The sequence below is a fragment of the Silurus meridionalis genome, chromosome 1 (assembly GCF_014805685.1).
Source record: "Silurus meridionalis isolate SWU-2019-XX chromosome 1, ASM1480568v1, whole genome shotgun sequence".
In the NCBI taxonomy this organism is placed as follows: Eukaryota; Metazoa; Chordata; class Actinopteri; order Siluriformes; family Siluridae; genus Silurus; species Silurus meridionalis.
The window spans coordinates 29,472,845-29,491,720 of NC_060884.1; positions in this window are offsets into that span (position 1 = coordinate 29,472,845).

The following is an 18,876-nucleotide window of genomic DNA, read 5'->3' on the forward strand; positions in this document are numbered from 1 at the left end:
CATACAATCTGTATCCATATTTAATACTCATACTGTCTATAATGTCTTACATTGTCTTTATTGTTGTGTATAGTCTTTTTGTCTTGTCTTGTCTTGTCTTGTCTTGTCTGTTTTGTCTTGTATAATCCAAGCTAAATGTATAGTGTTATTTATGTCTGAACTTTGAGAATCACAAACACCTGGAACCAAATTCCTTGTGTGTGTCAACAAACTTGGCCAATAAACCTGATATAAATGAAATACAGTAATGTAAGTCATCTGCATAAGGGCATCTGGCAAATGCAATAAATTGATTTGATAATAAATTGATACTTTTTACCAAATAATTTGTTTGTAGAATGAGCAAATTGTGTGTTTTAGGCTGTCAGAAATTTCTAAACTAGAATGCCATTGAATACAATCAATTAAAATGGATAGGCACCATATTTCTTTAATTGTTTGTTTAAATGTTAAGTATGCTCAATGGAATCAACAAAAACAACGATGACAGAATAATCTTCATGTGGTCATTGTTGCTACAAAATATCTATTTTTTTAATACATACAGAAAATCTGTCCAGGTCTTTGTTGCTATTTGCATTGTTCTGAGTTATACTTTATTGCCAAACAGGTGCTTCATAACTGTTCCCACAGTTGAAAGTTGAAAGTACACAATTATCTGGAACATGTTTGCTTGATGGAGATTTATGATTTACTGTACCTTCACTGGGTCACTGGAATGACCCTAAAAACAAGGCATGATCAATAAAGACATGGTTTGCCCAAATTGTAGTGGAAGAACTTGAGTTGCCTCCAAAAAGCCCTGACCTGAAAACCATTGGAATTAATTTAAACCTCATCTATGTACCAGGCCTCATCTGACAATCAATACTAGACCTCGCTATTGCTTTTGTGGCCGAATAGGTAAAAATTCCCTAAGCAGTTCTCGAAAATTTAAAACCTTCCCAAAAAAGCAAAGTTTGTTAAAGTAGCAACGAGGGGACCAACATTGGAATACAATGTTTAGCAAGGACACCCAAGGACATTTTCCAGGTCTCTACATATTTATGGTCATATAGTTTTGGCCCTAAGTGTTCATATCACCCATTGGCCATGTGGAAATGACTATAGATTGGGTTTTATTGCCTGATTCTCTCCATCTCAGGGTAATAAACCCATCTCGGTAGCGGTTGACTGATTTTGCAATTTCTGCTATTTCATAGTGGTCTTTAATACTTCTAGACAAAATTTTCCAATTTTCAACCATGCCTGGTTCTGAGAAACTTAGGACCAGGAATTATAATTATTTATAATCCAACAATCCAATAAGATCATTTCACTTTTGGTTTCCCTCTGGTTCCTCTCAAGGTTTCTTACTTATTTCTTATTTATGGCATCACAATCTCCTCTGGCTTCCTCATTAGGCATTTAAATCTACATTAGGATTTCTATGAAACTGTATATTATATAATGTCTATTTTTAAATGTGCTATTTATATGCACCTCTATTAGTGCTCTGTAACTTTAATCTAACCTTCGCATTACGTAAATATGCACAACAATTAATAGATCATATACAGGAACACCTTCTTTGAATACTGGTTGCCCTTATTTCCCACTGTTTCATCACTATAAAAAAGAGAAAATGTTCTATCAATACAGAAGTTTGTTCAGGCTTAGAAGAGAACATATGGCACTGCAACAAGATTGTCAGCATCAGCAGCTCAAGGCTAACCATTAGTGATCCTGATTATCTCCTCCTGCTCTACACCTCCTGTTTCTTCATCTGGAGCTTTCAGATTTTTTTTTCTTCTTTGACTTACCTCCTGTGGCTGTAGATAATCTCATATGGATGCTATAAAGACTTACATTTCTCCCCAAAAAGTTTCATCTTAGAGTTTGGTCAGTGGATGATATAACCTAAAGGGTACAAACTTGCACTTGCATGCACCCCAGTGTCAACCAGATAAAGATGGTCTTTTTTGGGGTCTGGTTCCTTTCATAGTTTCTTCATCACATTTCAGGGAGTTTCTCCTTGGTAAATCCACCTCTGGTTTGCTCATTAGGGAGCAAAAGCAATTCTGGAAAACACATTTGAATTGAATGGCTTGCATCCTGGCAACAGATCTGCGTTCTCGTAATGAACTTTTTTTTTTCCTTTTGTGGTTCCTTTTAAAATGAATAAAACCCCCTCAAATTAGTGTAGTATTGTCAGTTACTACTAATTGGTCAAAGGTTTACCACATTGGACTACTGTTTTAGACCCCTACTGGCTGTGTCTTATTGAAGCCCATTGGCCCTACACAGTCTGCTTGGGATTTCTTATTTCAATTAAATATATGGTTGTGTATTTATTTTTATTATTATATATAAAAAAAAAAAAAACATGTCTAAAAGTACAATGTAGTGCATGTAGGATCAATCGTCTCATTGAATAATAACTACATATAACCTGGTTATGTTATGCAATTTCGAATTTGCAAACATTGCTAATTTGCTGTCTAGCTCTAGATATATCAATTTGCTGTCTAGCTCTAGATAAGAGTTTGGCTTCTTATTCCTGTCTACTGATCTAGTTATTTTTACATTTATACCATTTGGCAGATCTAATCGAGAGTGACTAATCAATATTTTATTAGGTCACTGACTAAAACTTTGTTAGTTGGAAATATAGCTAGAAAATAGTGTGTTGAAGAATGTCTTCCTTGTACCCTGAAAGACAGTGGGACAAGTTGTCTAGTGATTGAGGATTGGAGATAGAAACTGTGAGGTAGATGGGTGTTGGTCCATTTTTGGCTTCATAGGAAATCATCAGTGTTTTACATCTGATGTGGGCAGCAACAGGAAGTTAGTGGTAATAGCATAGCAATGGGGTGGTGTACTTGATCTTAGGAAAGGCTAAAAACAGCTACATTTCTGATCAGGTGCAAAGGGGTGAATGTCCCTCATGGGCAGTCTTGCCATAAGCAAGCTACTGTAGTCGTCTTGAGATTGAACAAGCCTAGTAGCCTGTGCATAAAGAAATAGACCAATTGTTCTGATGTTGTAAAGGAGAAATCAACATGTGTTATGTGACAATGTGTAAAGAAAAGGGATCACAAGATCTTGACGTTAGGATTAATCTCCTTTAGTTAACCAATTTATTGTCTCTAAACATGAATACTGAACCGTAGCAATGTATTGGTATTTGGAGTTAAAATTAATGGATAGAAATGTCTTTGTTGTATTTTTTTATGACTTCCACAGTGCTTCCTTTAATTAAAGTTAATTAATTCAGATAAGACTAGGCCCACAAGCTAATGTCTACATCGTCACATGACCAGACACCACACTATAACATTGTCTTTTGTTTCAGAAGTCACCCTATCCGGCTTTGCTTTCGTGTGGATTGTGTTTGTGTCTTCAAAACAGCAAGTGCATTAAGGTCACACCTTTCAAGAGCACACCCCGCCACTGTGGTAGAACATCAAGGAATTTCAACACGTAAGTGTGAAATGTGTGATTTTGAAAAGAGTAAAGGGCAAAGTTGTGAAAAGTAGGTTGCAGTATTGTTCATGTTAACAGGAAATGAAAGCTGCTGGAGACCAGAACAGTTACACTTTTCCTGAAAGCATGGTGAGATTTATCATGTCTCCACAATATCTAGGGAACCATGAGGGCATCATGGTAGTGGATAAAATAAAAAAGGCAAGAACACATCATGCCAAAAAGATATTCCTTTATTCGTCCCACTGTGGGAAAATTTCTCCAAAAAATAAAATAAAATAAAAACTATATGAACCATAGCAACATACCATAAATTGTAAATATACATTCAAATAAATAAGAACGTATATATATATATATATATATATATATATATATATATATATATATATATATATATATATATATATATATATATATTAGGGATAAGCATCTTCATAACTCCTTATAAATCATTATAGATGCGATTCACGATGCAAACCCAACACTAATATACATTAAAGGTACTTATTAAGCAACTACTAGTGTAATGCGATACGATTTAACCCTATTTTGATGCAATTCGATACAATTTCGATTTTATTCAACACAATGCAATTTAATGCAATTGAAAATATATGATACTCTGCAATTCAATATGGTACAGTTTGTTTGCTTTTATGTCTTTAGTTCAGACAGACAGGAAATCATGAATCGACTTAAGTGCCTTGTGACTTCTAATGCCTTTGTAGTTCTTAATAAATAAATAAATAGATTGAATAAAACCAGACATTCTTGTACTGCTCTGTCTCTATTAAAATGCAGTTCTACTGCCATGTTACTTTATATTCTATGTGACTTTCAGAATACGCTTCAGTCTCCGTAGTGTTGTGATATGTCATATCCATGTACTGTATCAGCAGAACGCACAGTGAGAAACAGTTTAGTGAGGAGAAATCAATCTACATATGAAATATTAGTCACTTTATAAATAATAAAAGTATAGTGTATCTACTAATAATTATATATAAATAAATGGTTTTGACTGATGCAAATATTACCATCCCTAATGTATACACCTATATAAATGAGCATTTATCTATCTATATCTATCTGTCTATATATATATATATATATATATATATATATATATATATATATTTGTGTATAAAAAATTATTTTAAGTTTGATCTGCCCTATATTGTGGTTTCATGTTAGACTGCAATTAAGCAATGACTTTGTAAAAAAATTGTAAATATATCAATTTATTTAGATTAATCAGATTGCCTTTTATATTGGGTTTTTTGGTAAGAGAGTTAGGGAAGAGATTTGTCTTCAGGATGTGTTCATTTTTTCTGTAGGTAGTTTATTTATTTATTTATTTAAAGTGGTTTATAATCCAATTTGTAAATCTGTGTACATTACCCCAATAATTTACATTTAAAGTCATTTCTGTATGTGCCTCATTTCTTAAACTATAAAGGTATCATATACTTTATCTATTCACATACATACATACAAAACCTTGCTGTGCATCGTAACCCTAGACTGGGTCGTTACACAGTATAGTAACTTAGATTAAGGCCAGTTCAATCCAGTTTGCTGTCCTTCACAGTTAAATAAGATTGGATCAGCCCTGCCAGTTTTAATAGCAGTCTTTAAATTGATCTTGGCCAAGTCCTAGTGATACTCTTATGCACAGCCCATCAGGTGAGGTTGAATTGTAGCTTTGGATGTGAAGACCCTGCATTTGTCCCAACAGATCCTTTTAGTAGTAGTAGCATGAAGGACCTTCTTGCACCTGAGCAGCAAATCAAGTTTTTCCAGAAAAGGCATAAAAGGTTTCCAAAAAACACACAAGTGCAAACCCTCTTTTTAATTCCCTTCCCAGATATGCTGCTTTACATTTGAAAAGACAGAGGAAATTCCAATGTCTGAACCTATATAAAGGAAATGAAGAGATTTACAATAAAATGCACACTTACAAAACATGCAAATATGAATACTAACAATGAAATGACTCGCAACTGGTTACGTTGCCATGAAAAAAAAAAAAAATGAAGAAAATATGAAGAAGGAAAAACATAAAACCTGTGATTTTTTGATGTACACCAAATTACGTGAATCAAATGTAAAAAACTTGAATTTGGGAATATAGATGAAACACACAGACAAAACATACATATAGACATTTTACTAATAAGAAAAAAAAATATACGAACAATTGAACAAAGCATTATATTAACATTTTTTGTTTAAATTTAATCAAAATAAGTCAAATAAACAACCAAATTTTGAGTGGAGTTCAGTTAAAAAAAACTGAGTTACATAGATCTGGTCTGGTTGCTACCAGTTTAATGTACTAAATAGAGCTAAACTTCAATTCCAGCAGGGAAAGAGGTTTGTAGAAAAGCTTTACCGTTATGTTCCCGTGGTGTCTCCTTGGTTAGTCCTAATCCGTGAAGCGTCTTCAGTGTAGTCAGCAGTGGCATCACTAGAGATCACAGAGCGAGTGCCCAGGGACTGCAGCAGAGTTAAGCAGAGACTGTGCTGAATTTCTAGGCTTGGCATTGCGTTTGCCTCCCTGGAGAATGCGGATCAAGTTTTTGGAGTTCATGCGGACAGATTTGAGCTGGAATGGTGCTGAAGATCCAGCCAGAGCTGCAGTTGAGTCAGCTTGCCCAGAAATCAAGGGCAAGGACTTTGCTACTGTCTGAGTGTCTCATGTCTTTACATCTTGTGAAATTGTGGTGGGATCAGCCAAAACATGACTGTAAATGTGATATTCCGAGGTGCAGCTGAAAAGAAAATCTGATTGATGGTTGTTCATGCTTTAGTTATATGAGGTCTTGGGTTCAATCAACAGCATTTTCAGGCTATTTGTAGGGATGTGGCAGCTCAGTGGTTATGGCTCTTGATTACTGATCAGAAGTTCAGTTGTTTAAGGCCTGCTATCAACAAGCTGCCACTTTTGGGGACCTTAACCAAGGCCCCTAACCCTAAGTGCTCCAGGGGTATCATGGCTGAAACTGCTTTCTATCATCACAGGGATATGCAAAGAAAGATCACTGTGCTGTAATGTACATGTGACAAGAACAAAACAGCTTTCTTTCAAAGTTGGTTAAGTATAGTTTTCAAGAAACTAAAGTCTAAAGTTCAAGTTCAAATTTTATTTCTCACATACACATACATACAGAGTAGGACATGCAGTGAAATGCTTTATACGACTGTCCATATATAAGCATGAAAAAAGGAATAAAATAGATCTACCAGGTTACAGTGGAGGTTTAAACTCAAGAACCATCAAGATGGATTTGGACTGTAATTTGGTCTGCTTCAATGGCTAAGGACTACAGTTGATCATTGAACTATAATGAATATACATTAGTTGTCACCCAGATGAGGATGGGTTCTATTGTGAACTTCTAAAGCATAAACTTATATGGACTGATGTATAAATTATATGTGGAAGTGGAGGCCATTCTGTGTGCTCTGTACAATAACTCAGGACCACAGGTCACATGAACAGTTCGGCATTTAAGCATTTATCACTGAACAGCACACCTCATCAATGATGGACTTATAATGATGCGAACATATGGTGTTACTCAGATGAGGTTGAGTTCTTTTTGAGTATGGTTCTTCTCAATGTTTCTCAGATAACATTTAGAGTAATTGTAAATATTTTAATACTTTAATCAAAGAACTGCACTTTAGGACAATTATTCAGACAGGCCTAGATCATTTAGCAATGAGCTTTAATGTTATACATGCTTATGCACCAAAGTTCCAATTATGATTTCATAAGATATTTAAGACCTAACGTGACATTGTTGCCCCCACCAGAGCAGAGTGGTTTGGAGTCTCATATCTGTACAATGCTGGTCATCTAGGTTGCTTTTAGATGACCTTAACTGTGCTAATGGCGGTTGTTGTGGCCATTCCAAGCTAGGATAAATTGAAGAGTGTCTTTTATAATTCAGTATCAAGCTTTCTTGGTTTGCTTTATGGCAAGATATAAGCGCTTTTTCTAGGGTCTTAGGTCACAGCAAGCTCTATTTCCAGACAAAAAACTTCATTTCCCAGCAAACACTGAGATCATCTAACATGGCTACCACAGACCGACTTCCCATTATCTGCAGCACCATTGATTTAGCTTCTGACTGAGTACAGGTGTACTCAATTACTCACACATTCACATCCTATTTAGAGAGACCTTGTTTCACACAGTAACTGTGAAGTATTTGCTCAGTCCCTGCATTTTTACTATCGACTTAACCAAGCTTTGTCTATTTTTGGATTACAGTTTATGTCTTTTGTCTAGCCCAGTTTGTACTGTTCATGGATCACACAACCCGATTCTGTTTTCTGTCCAAGAGCCTTGCCTACTGTTTTTGGATTTGTTGTTATGAATTTATTAAAAACAGTTTTCCTTGCAATTGAATCTTTTAGTCCCTATGTTGTGTGACAGAGGATACTGTATTGAGTTTTTGAAGAACAAACAATAATAGTACTCTATAAAAAAGTATAATGAGTCAACCCCTGAAATTCGCGGTTCAGAACTGGCAGCTTGGAAAATTCTCAGTTTCTGATTTGAAACCTTACTAACAGCAAGTTGCGGATAATCTTAAAATTTGTGGGAATCTGCAGCGGGACCGAATGTTCAGGAATGTTAGGAATAACATTTTAAATTGTTTTCATAAATCAAAATTTCATAATTTTTTTTAAAAACACTATTATATTAATCATTTTAATTGATAAATAAAGCAGTTAAGTAACAACTTACTGGCATAATGTGTAGATGAATTCACTAAGGTACTATAGGGGCTGCAGAGTGCAATAATGTCATCTTCACTGCTCAACAGTTGAAGGAGTTTTTGTCCTGTCTATACCATGCTACCAGAACACCTTTTCCACAAATTACCTAAGGCATTTAAAAAAAAAAAAAACATTATTTTGCAGAAAACACACTGATCAAAATTAGAGAACACTTTCAGATACCTCCCAGTTATTGGTGTTAATCTGGCACCTGGTGCTAATTTCCTTGATTATCTGTCAACCCCTATTTTACTGGCAGCCTAACTTCCAGTTTCACTGACTCTGCAAGATGGTGGGCCGTTCTAAAGTGACTGAAAGCCTCCGGCAGCAGGTTGTCCAGATGAAGGCCAAAGGGATGACCCTATCAGCCATAGCAAGACAAGTTGGTCATTCCAAATCTGTGATTTCAAGAATATTGACTCTTTACAACATCACAAACTCATTCAAGTCCGCCAAGAAGGCTGGTCGTCTACGGAAGACAAATACAAGAGAGGACAGGACACTGCGGAGGATCTCAATGGGCAATCGTTTCCACACTGCAGCTGGAATTGCTCACCGGTTCAGCGCTGAACAGGGTAAAGATCTGTCTCGTCATACAGTGTCTCGTTGTTTAAGAGCATTTGGACTGAAAGCCCACTCTGCAGTGACCAAACCTCTCATTAGCAGAAAGTATCAAAAGGCTAGACTGAGCATGTTGTGTGGACAGAGGAGAACTGGTCCAAAGTTCACTTCAGTGATGAAAGCAAGGTTAATTTATTTGGGTCCAATGGGAAACATTATGTTTGGCGACAAACTTGAGAAAGACTGAACCCAAAGTGTGTAAAGAAGTCAGTGAAAAGTGGAGGAGAAAGTATCATGGTTTGGGGCATGTGTTCTGCAGCAGGAGTTGGGCCTCTGGCAGAGTGAATGCAAATGTTTATCAGAACCTTCTTCAACAACATATGGTTTCTTCCCTGCGTTCATCACCCAATCAGCCCGCAGTGTTCATGCAGGACAATGCTCCATGTCACACAGCAAAATGGGTAAAGCACTTTACTGGAAACTGAAAACATTGAAATAATGACATGGCCTGCCCAGAGTCCTGATCTCAACCCAATAGAGAACCTCTGGAAAATCCTTAGCGACAATGTTATGACCAAGAAACCCACTACAGTCACTGAACTGTGGAGGAGACTGGAAGAAGAGTGGACCAAAATCACACCAGAGCAGTGTGAGAGACTAGTGCTGTCCTGTGGCCGCAGATGTGCTGAAGTCATTCGGAGCAGAGGCCTGTACACTTCCTACTAATTGCTGATTGTTGTAACCTTCAGAAAATTTTGTTGTAATCTTTTTCCATGCTACAGTCATTGTTGTTCTCTAATTTTGATCAGTGTGTTTTCTGCAAAATAATGTTTTTTTTTTTTAAATGCCTTAGTTAATTTGTGGAAAAGGTGTTCTGGTAGTACAGACAGGACAAAAACTCCTTCAACTGTTGAGCAGTGAAGATGACATTATTTCAGAATTGTTCAATTGTTTATAAATTGTTCTCTAATTTTGATCGCCAGTGTATATATATACATTTATATATGTATAACATACCATTAAATGACCACTAAATTAATTCATTTAATTACCATTAAAAGAAAAGTGCATATTTAGAAAAGTTGTTAAAAACTACACTCATAAACTGCCGAACTTGTACTTTACCAGAAAAGGCGATTTTGGCCAGAATATAAAAAACTTTGTATAAAATAGAAAGCTTTGTAAAAAAAAGTTGCCTGTCTCCCAGGTTTTGGCACCAGTGTAGAACCCTGGCATGTGTAGGTGGGAAGGAGGACTCCCAGAGACAAGCGACATTTTTGCAAAGCATTCCATTTTCTACACAGTTTAAAAAGTTGAGTTCAACTCAGTTCTTTCTCTGTCTGGTGCTCAGCCTCGATAAAAGACAACCAAACTACACATAAGTAATTTTGCTGTGATTACACACAGGTGAAAGTTTAAGGTTTCTCTTCAATTCTAGACCACTTCAGTGCAGATGCTGATGGCTCGACATCAACAGCTTAAAGATCCATGAAATTACTGAGCAACTCAAGAAATGAAAAAAGGATGGATTTGGATTGTAATTAATATCAACAGTCTACTACAGTGGCTCAGGACCCCAGGTTGCATTTAATCGCCTATGACTGCACACCTCAAAAATTATTCAATTTAATGAATAGACATTCAGTGCCACAAATTTCAATTTCAAAATCACAAATTTAGTCCCTATGTGCTGTTATGATAATTTCCACTCTTTTGTAACGATTTTTTTGTTCCACTCTTTTGTTTTCCCATTTTAACTCATTCAGGCACAAAAGCATTAGTAAAGTCAAGTACTGATATGGTTGAGGTGAGGAGGCCTGGGTTGCAGTCAGTGTTCCAATTCATCTCAAAAGTGTTCATTTGGGTTGAGGTCAAAGCTCTAAAACAGGCCACTCAAGATCTTCTACTTCAACCCATATAAACCATATCTTCATGAAGCTCATCTGTAAGCCTATTCTACGGTGTATTGCACCAAAACTGAGCAAAGACATTTCAGGGATGTTTTCTGTAAGCAAATTTCCATCTGTATGTTTTTCTTGCATAATCATATTTTTCCATTAATGACAGGCCATTGAGGGCAGAAGCAGTATCGTAGATAAGTGCATCACTTTCAACAATAAAACAAATGGTAATAATTATATTTATAATTAATAATTATATAATTTTTATCGATTTTATAATTTTTTTTATTTAAGTGATAAAGAAAAGGAAAAATCAAATGCAGGACCATAACACAGCTCTTTTTTATGAACATTCTCACACACACATGCATCCCGTTTTATTCTTTTTCAGTCCTGTTAATTTTTAATGTCAGCATTCTATATAGAGTTTAACAGAAAAGCACAGTTTTATTGAATCGGTCATACAGAACTATAATTAAACCTGAAGCTTGCAATGATGAATATATACATTAATTATTATGTTCTCTTACATTTAATAGATGAATTACATGATGTGAAAAATTGTGGTCTAATGGATTTTATGCCTCCGCTATTCTGAGCCATGAACATTTTCATCATTCACAATGTTACACTCATACACTTTATACATCTCTTTAGTTTTAATACATTTTTGAGTCCACTTTGTAGCTGTTTCAAAGTTCGAAAAAAAAAACAAATATTTCTGCATGCAAAAAGGGTGGATTATTTACCAAATGCATTCATACAATGTTTAAAACTTGCAAATACAGAATATACAATCTATATGTAAAAAGCATGGTCCAGTGGTATGTCTTCTATGGTTTCAGGGACAGGAGCTAGTGCTACTTTATTTATTTATCTGTCCATTTCAGTTTCTGTCTGCGTGTAAAGGTGCTGCTGTCACAGTCAAATGAGGAAGTAAGCGTGAAAAAACAGTCAGAACAACCAAGAAGCCTCTGAAAATATCTGCACTGGAATTGGAAATTCACAGACTGCACTTACTTTATCCAAACTAGGCTTAATCCTATAATCCCATCATCTTGTCTAAGAAAGCACAACAATTTTTGCATGCACTTTCACAAAATCAATTCTTTTTTTGCTTTATATCTCAAGACAACTGTATTCATTGGCATTTAAAATAGTTTTTGCCTCTGAGTATGAAAATGCACCAATGTACCCAGAGCATGGCTTAGTATCTACTTATGTTAGTACATTCCCTGGTGCACACGGAAGTGCTGAATTCTTAAGGTTAAAAATAAAACTGAAATATCAGTTCATTGTGTTTTGCCTACTGTGAGTATAAAACAGATTTTAGTGTCTCAATGCATCATCTGTGAAAACCACTAAATGTGGATGGTTCTCGGTGTAAAGGTCACAACATGGCACACACAATCAAAGGAATTTCATTAGTTCCAATTATGTTTTCTTACATCTGATTGCCGAATAGAATCATTATTATAGTGTATTGTCACCCAAAATCAGAACTCTCTGAAGCTTGTTAGAGACCATGGTAACACCCACTAATCTCTGGATAGGATCCAAATTACTGTATCTGACAGATCAGCAGAATGTTTGTCATATTAACAGAATTTCAGTGAAAATCTATATTCATTCATGAGTTTGAGAAATTAAAATTATTCTTCACTGTTTCACTTAATTTGATCTAAAAAAAAAAAAAAAAAAAAAATATATATATATATATTTCTTAACTCACAAACTCTACAAAGTGCAGACCATTTCTTCATCCTGAACTTCTTCCACCATTAGTGTTTTCTCCAAATGATCTAATTTCCTTACTAGTATGTAGGAACTTTCAACCTTTCCAAGAACTATATCAGGAAACATTGGCAGCTAGGTGGTTATGAAATTTATATGTACTAAACTTAATAATTTATTTATTTATTAATAAATCTGTCTGTTAGCCCACCTGTCTGTATGTTTGTTTGTGTGTGTGTTTGTCTCTTTTTTTAAGTGAATATATATGAATTATATAGCCATTTTTCCACATTTTATAAACCTTTGTCCAGGTATTGAATGCTTCTTTTTCAACCAACAGTCCTTAACTAATTACTGTAGCCAGCTAAGTTTGATGTCACAGATCCTGAAATCTTGGAAGCAAATGAAAAACATAGGAATTCAGTGCAGTGGATTTCTTTCTATGAACAGACAATATCGCTGATTCGCTGAGGTCAATTTTACATTTTGGTGTGAAAGTAACCTTAGCGCATCATTAAACCAGATTCAATTTGCTCATAGCTGTGATTCAAAGGATATCGTCTTCTACCTCCTTTCTTTCATCTTTAACTTTTCTTTATTAATAATTTTAATCGTTTCCTGCTTTAACACAACCTTCTATCTAAAATCCCATCTTTTTGTGCATTAACCCCAATTTGTTCTGTCTTGCAATTAAACTCTTTTAGTTCCGTTCATTTATAAGTCATGGTAATGGTGATGATCAGCTAATAGATTGTGCTCTCATAAATCAGTCTCCTGTGAAGAGTCTTTTAACTACAATTGGATAAAAGTGTAAATGAGCTCAATAAGTGGTCCTTTTGGTTTCCTGGATGAAAAAAGATCTACTTGGATATGTCACTGGTTGCAGTTCATATATAATGGTACTGTTAGAGTTAGAAAGCTAGCTACTTTCGTTGGGATCAGACACAGATCACATACTGTATGGTCGACCATATATATAGAAATTATACTGGAATCTCAATTAAATTAGCTAATGTACTTTTCAGGGTCTATGAAAGAGTTTTTCTGTCATGTATACAGAAAATATAGTTCTGAAGAGTGAAGTTATAATGGAATTTGCTCTAAAAAAGAACATAATCAGGCATTTTTATACAAGAGTTTCTCCCTGGGACAGTTAGTTTGTTAGCTTGTTTGTTCATCTTTCTTGATTTTTTCATCTGAAAAAACACAAATACACACAAATTTACAGAATAAGGGGGATAAAACACACAATATGGCCAAAAGTATGTCGACACCTGACCCTCACACACACACACACACACACACACACACACTCTGAGGAAAGATGGAGTCTGGTTTTTGAGTCTGGTTCCTCACAAGGTTTCTTCCACATACTATTTCAGGATGTTTGTGAAGGTTAGTGTTGAAGATCTCCAGTGCTCTTCACAGAGCCTGACCTCAATCCCATCTAGTGCTCTAGTGGCTGAATGGCAAATCGTGCTTATCACCGTAATTGTATCACAACCCATGACAAATTTGTTGTGACAAATTTAATTTCAATGTGCTGTCCTATATTATTTTATAATTATTTTATACACTCAGTGCTTGGTAAATAAAAGCATTGCAAATTTGATTCTTATAGTGATGCCTGGCCTCTTGTACAAAGCTATCATAAAGGATTATAAGCCAAAAATTGATCTGCTAGCTCACTTGGAATTCCAAAGCCAGAAACCTTTACACTTTGGAATCTAAACTGTGGGTGGTAACTGTTTTATATCAGGCTAGTCTTATTCTTATTACCTTGACAAAATGTCTAAAACTATGCTTAATGTTTTTGTTTTGTAATCAAAGCTGCTTCTTATTTTAGACTCCTCTTTTTTGATAGACCACCCCACATGCATAACTCTGTTATGTAACTTCTGAAAAGCACTAAAGCGCTTAGTCATGCTTGACACCTTGAATATATATTTGGTATTAATTCCTGAATGATTTTTCAGATTAAACCCTCACTAAGCACACAGCCATATTTATGGTGATTATATAAAGTTGTTGGAATAAAGTAAGAGATTAATGTTGCATTATTTCAGAAGTGGTCAAAAAGTCAGAGAATTGCATCATTGTAATAACATTATACAAAAAATTGATTCTGCATGTTTTATTTTTAGCAACCACTTTTCCATCCAAGTGTGATGTGATACATATAGTACAGTCTACCGTACAGCCGTGTTATAGTGTTATAGATTTAATAGTGTACTGTGAATCAGTATATTAAAATACTTATATATACTTAAATTGAAATAGCAGCCTTCCAGTATGGACTGATGAGGGGAAAAACAAGGATGAAGGAGTTCAAAAATAAAAAAGAGAAAACAAGGGAAAACAGGAAATTGAAGCCTTGACTTTATGTTAAAGAAAAGAAAAAATAACTGTTATTAGACCGGGTCTTGGCACAGTGCGTGAAGACATAGATTGCACCGAGAAATAGACAAGGCACCATTCAACTTTTAGTACTGTTTTTTCAGAATCGTTCTTTTCATTATGGTTGAAAACTGGCGAATGTGGATGCAGTAAAAAAAATTAAGTGATGTTTACTTGATAAACTTGAGTTTGAGAGAACATAAGTTAAAATTTGAATCTGTTCTAAAAACTATGTTAAGTTGAATAGATTCAATGCTTTTAAGTATCTTCAAAATTACTTCACTTTTTATTTCCATTATATTATATTCAAAAGCAAGCAACCAACAAAGACCTTTGTTTTTTTTTTAATTCTACTTTACTACAAATTTAAAAGCAAATTTAAAACTAAGTTTGCCTTCAGGTTTCATGTTTCTAAGACATCTTGTGGCTAAGTAGGTGATGAAGAATAACAGTAAATTTATGTGAAGTGTAAACATGTCTGCTACTGTATTATACTATCAAAGATAAACCACATGTTGATAGTAAAACATACTACTGAAACCAATTATGAATGTATTGCATGCCTGAGGATTTTAGTTCTATACAATTCTATTTGTACAGTGCTTTTAACAATGGATATCATCACACAGTTTTATAGAGAAATATACTATATGGACTGCAAGTATTGGGACACCTTTGCGGTGTTTTTCCCCACACAATTGTATACAATGTCTTTGGTTTCAGGACCAGGAAACTTTTCCTTGACTTGAAATAGGAGACGCAAACCTGTGCACAAAGCCAGCTCCATTAAGATGTAGTTCACATAGGTTTCAGTGATCTTAAGTGGCCTGCTATAGAGCTCTGAGAACAATCCAGCTGAACACCTTTGTGATAAACAGTGTGATTACTGCAATACTTATTTTTTCAGAGTTATGAGCTATGCCCTCTAGTTAAATGCAGCATTAATACACCTTCCTTTAAACAAAATCTCCTCTACTGTACTTTTAGACACTTGGTGTTACCTACACTGGGCATTGTGTCAAGATATCTTATTATTTTAGCCACTATAGAGTAAAATCTAGCTAATACCTTGCTTTACTAACTGTCTAATTAGTGTTTAGTATGACTCTATAATAAACAGTACACTCAGATGAGGGCTGCAAGTTTTATTTTCTTGCTCCCTGAGGTCAAATTTAAAAACTCGCTTGCTAGCATTGTAAGAGCAATTAAAAGCCAATGTTATTTGAAATGTCCACTGAGAATGTTCCATTAGTTCTTTCTCCCTTTTGTCTTTCTTTTCTTCTCGCTCTCCCCCAAGTCCCCTTCTTTCTCACTTAATTTCCTTAATGCTAAAAAATAAAAAATCCTCAGTGTGGTGAGCAACAGCTTCATAAGTGTACTGTACATGCAATTCTAGACTGTAAAATAAATGCAAAGGGTACAATAAAATATAAAAATAAAGGACACTTTAGAGAAATTATGTGCTTGCTATAAAAAATTATATATTGTACTGTTTGCTAAAGAGACGACTATGGCATTCCGGAGATGCCCATATCCAGAGCAACTTACAGTGTTCTCATTTATAAAACTGAGCAGTTGACATTTAAGGGCCTTGTTTAGGGGCCCAGCAGTGGTAACTTGTTGCTGCTGGGATCAAAACTTCTAATTTGACCTCATTTGAATTCCAATTTTTTTTAAACACTGAGCTACCACTACCACTATAGACATTGGCTGTAGTGTTAAAAATATGTTCAATGAAAAATGTTCTGCCTGATGACTTTACAAACATGAGCAAATAAATAGAAGGAAAACAAACTTATGTACTATACAGGTGATCATTTTGCATACATGACACACAACCAATGAAGTGAAGACCTTCTCTCCATTAAGGCAATGGATCAGAAAGTAAGTTACCCAAAACTTTCTAATCTATCACATATGACATTTGAAAATTGTTCATATGTGTTAAATATATAAGGAATATAAATACATTCATATTTCAACTTTTATATACAGTCATTTTTGTAATTTTTGTGCTCCATGAATGTCTTCTCACTATGTTTCTCTCAGGGGTGCAGACAAGGCAACAATTAGGGTCACGTTTGGTATTGTGTGCATTGTAATATCAGCAGTGAATTACGTCAACACACCAGGTTTATAGTGTAGGAGTTTTACAGACATAAAAAAGAAGAAAAAGGAAAACCTGCCCCAAGATATGCACCACTGAACCACCTTTTAAGGAAATGCAGAAACACCAACTCTCTAAACTCTAAAGTTCAAATACCCATAAGCATATGTAGGTTAGACATATGTAAGTTAGGCAATAGATTTCCATCTGCTTAGATGACTAGATCTCAACTTTAGTTGTTTTTTCAGCTCTACAGTTTGGCTGGTCTCACCTTGATCTCCACCATTGTAAGACTTACTACAGAAGCAGAAACACTTCAGACCTTTAGTAACAGTTGATTAAAAAAAAAAAAAAAACATTGTTCACAATCCCTGGAAAAGCATACCATATTTTAGCTGGACCATGATCCATGTTGAACACAATCCACTCAAAGCTATATTATTTATGATCCCTAGAGGAGAGAGATAACAATATGGAAAGATGTTCATCATGATTACTGCAATCTTTGACTGGAGCAGAGAGTAGAATGTAGTCACTGTGGATTTTGACCAACCGAAAAGACATCGTCAGAGTGCTACCATAAATGATTTCTAATGTTACATGATAATTTAGCCAAAATGAGTGTATCTTTTCTTTTACTCAAACTATGTCATATGATCTAAAATATTGCCTACACTCAATCTGCCATTAAGCTTAATTTTACTCAGTATGCATTAATTCCACCAAAATGTTAATTTAAATTTGCCATATTTGTATTATATTAATGTATAATATTATTATTAGTAGTAATAGTAGTAATATTTATAAACATGGTCTTACATGTATGTTTCTCTCTTATAACAAAGGAATTCTAAAATCACTGACTAATTTATCTAATTTGATTAAAATTGAATGTCCGAATGACAAATTCTTACTATTTCCAATGTGCATGATGCAACCATTATTCATAGATTGGCATATCGATATATCATTTTAGATCACTTCATTCATCCAGGAGTGAAATTACAAAATTGTCATTCTGAAATGATTTTGTCTATTGTCCTGACACCCAGTTTATTATTACTATTTGTATTATAATTATTAATATTATTATTATTAGCAATCATATCCCTACCTTAATTATTTATTTTGGGAAAGAGAATAGGTCAGTATAATACTAAAGAGATACAGAAAAGGAAGACATGCTAAAAGATGACCAGAAAACCAACAGCCATCACTAAAAGAATGAAAGGGGGGGAATAGTATGGAGTATGAATTGTCTTGCAGGTGACATATACAACAATAATGAATTAAAATAGCAGCCTTCCAGCATGGACTGACAAGGGGAAAAAGAAGGATGAAGGAGTTAAGGGGGGAAAAAAGAGAAGAGAAAACAAGAGAAGACTGGAAGCAAACAGGAAATTGAAGCCATGACAAGCAAATTGACTTTATGTCAAAGGAAAGAAAAGGAACAGCGAAATGATCGAGTCATAGCACGGTGTGTAAAGACACAGGTTGCACCAAGAAATAGACAAAGCACCATCCAAATTCATTTATTTCAAATATATGTAATGAAAATGTATATTTATATGTATTATTTGATTTAACAAGTTAGCGGGTTTCATTAAATCTTGCTTAAAGTAATACAATATTGTTTATATAGCACATTTTTTACAAAGCAGCTTCATAAAACTACATTGATTCAGGACATAAATGTTGAATTGGTCAATTTTACTCTATAAACAAACACACAATATTAGCAAAATGATTAAAACAACCACGTTTTTCAGCCATATGTGATTCTTCTCCAAACTGTTACCAAATGTTTGAGGCACACAATTATAGAATTTTTTATTATTATTTTTTTTTTCTGGAAATCAATGAAATAGATGAGATTTTCCCTTCACTTGAACTTGAAGAGTTTTTTCAGCATGA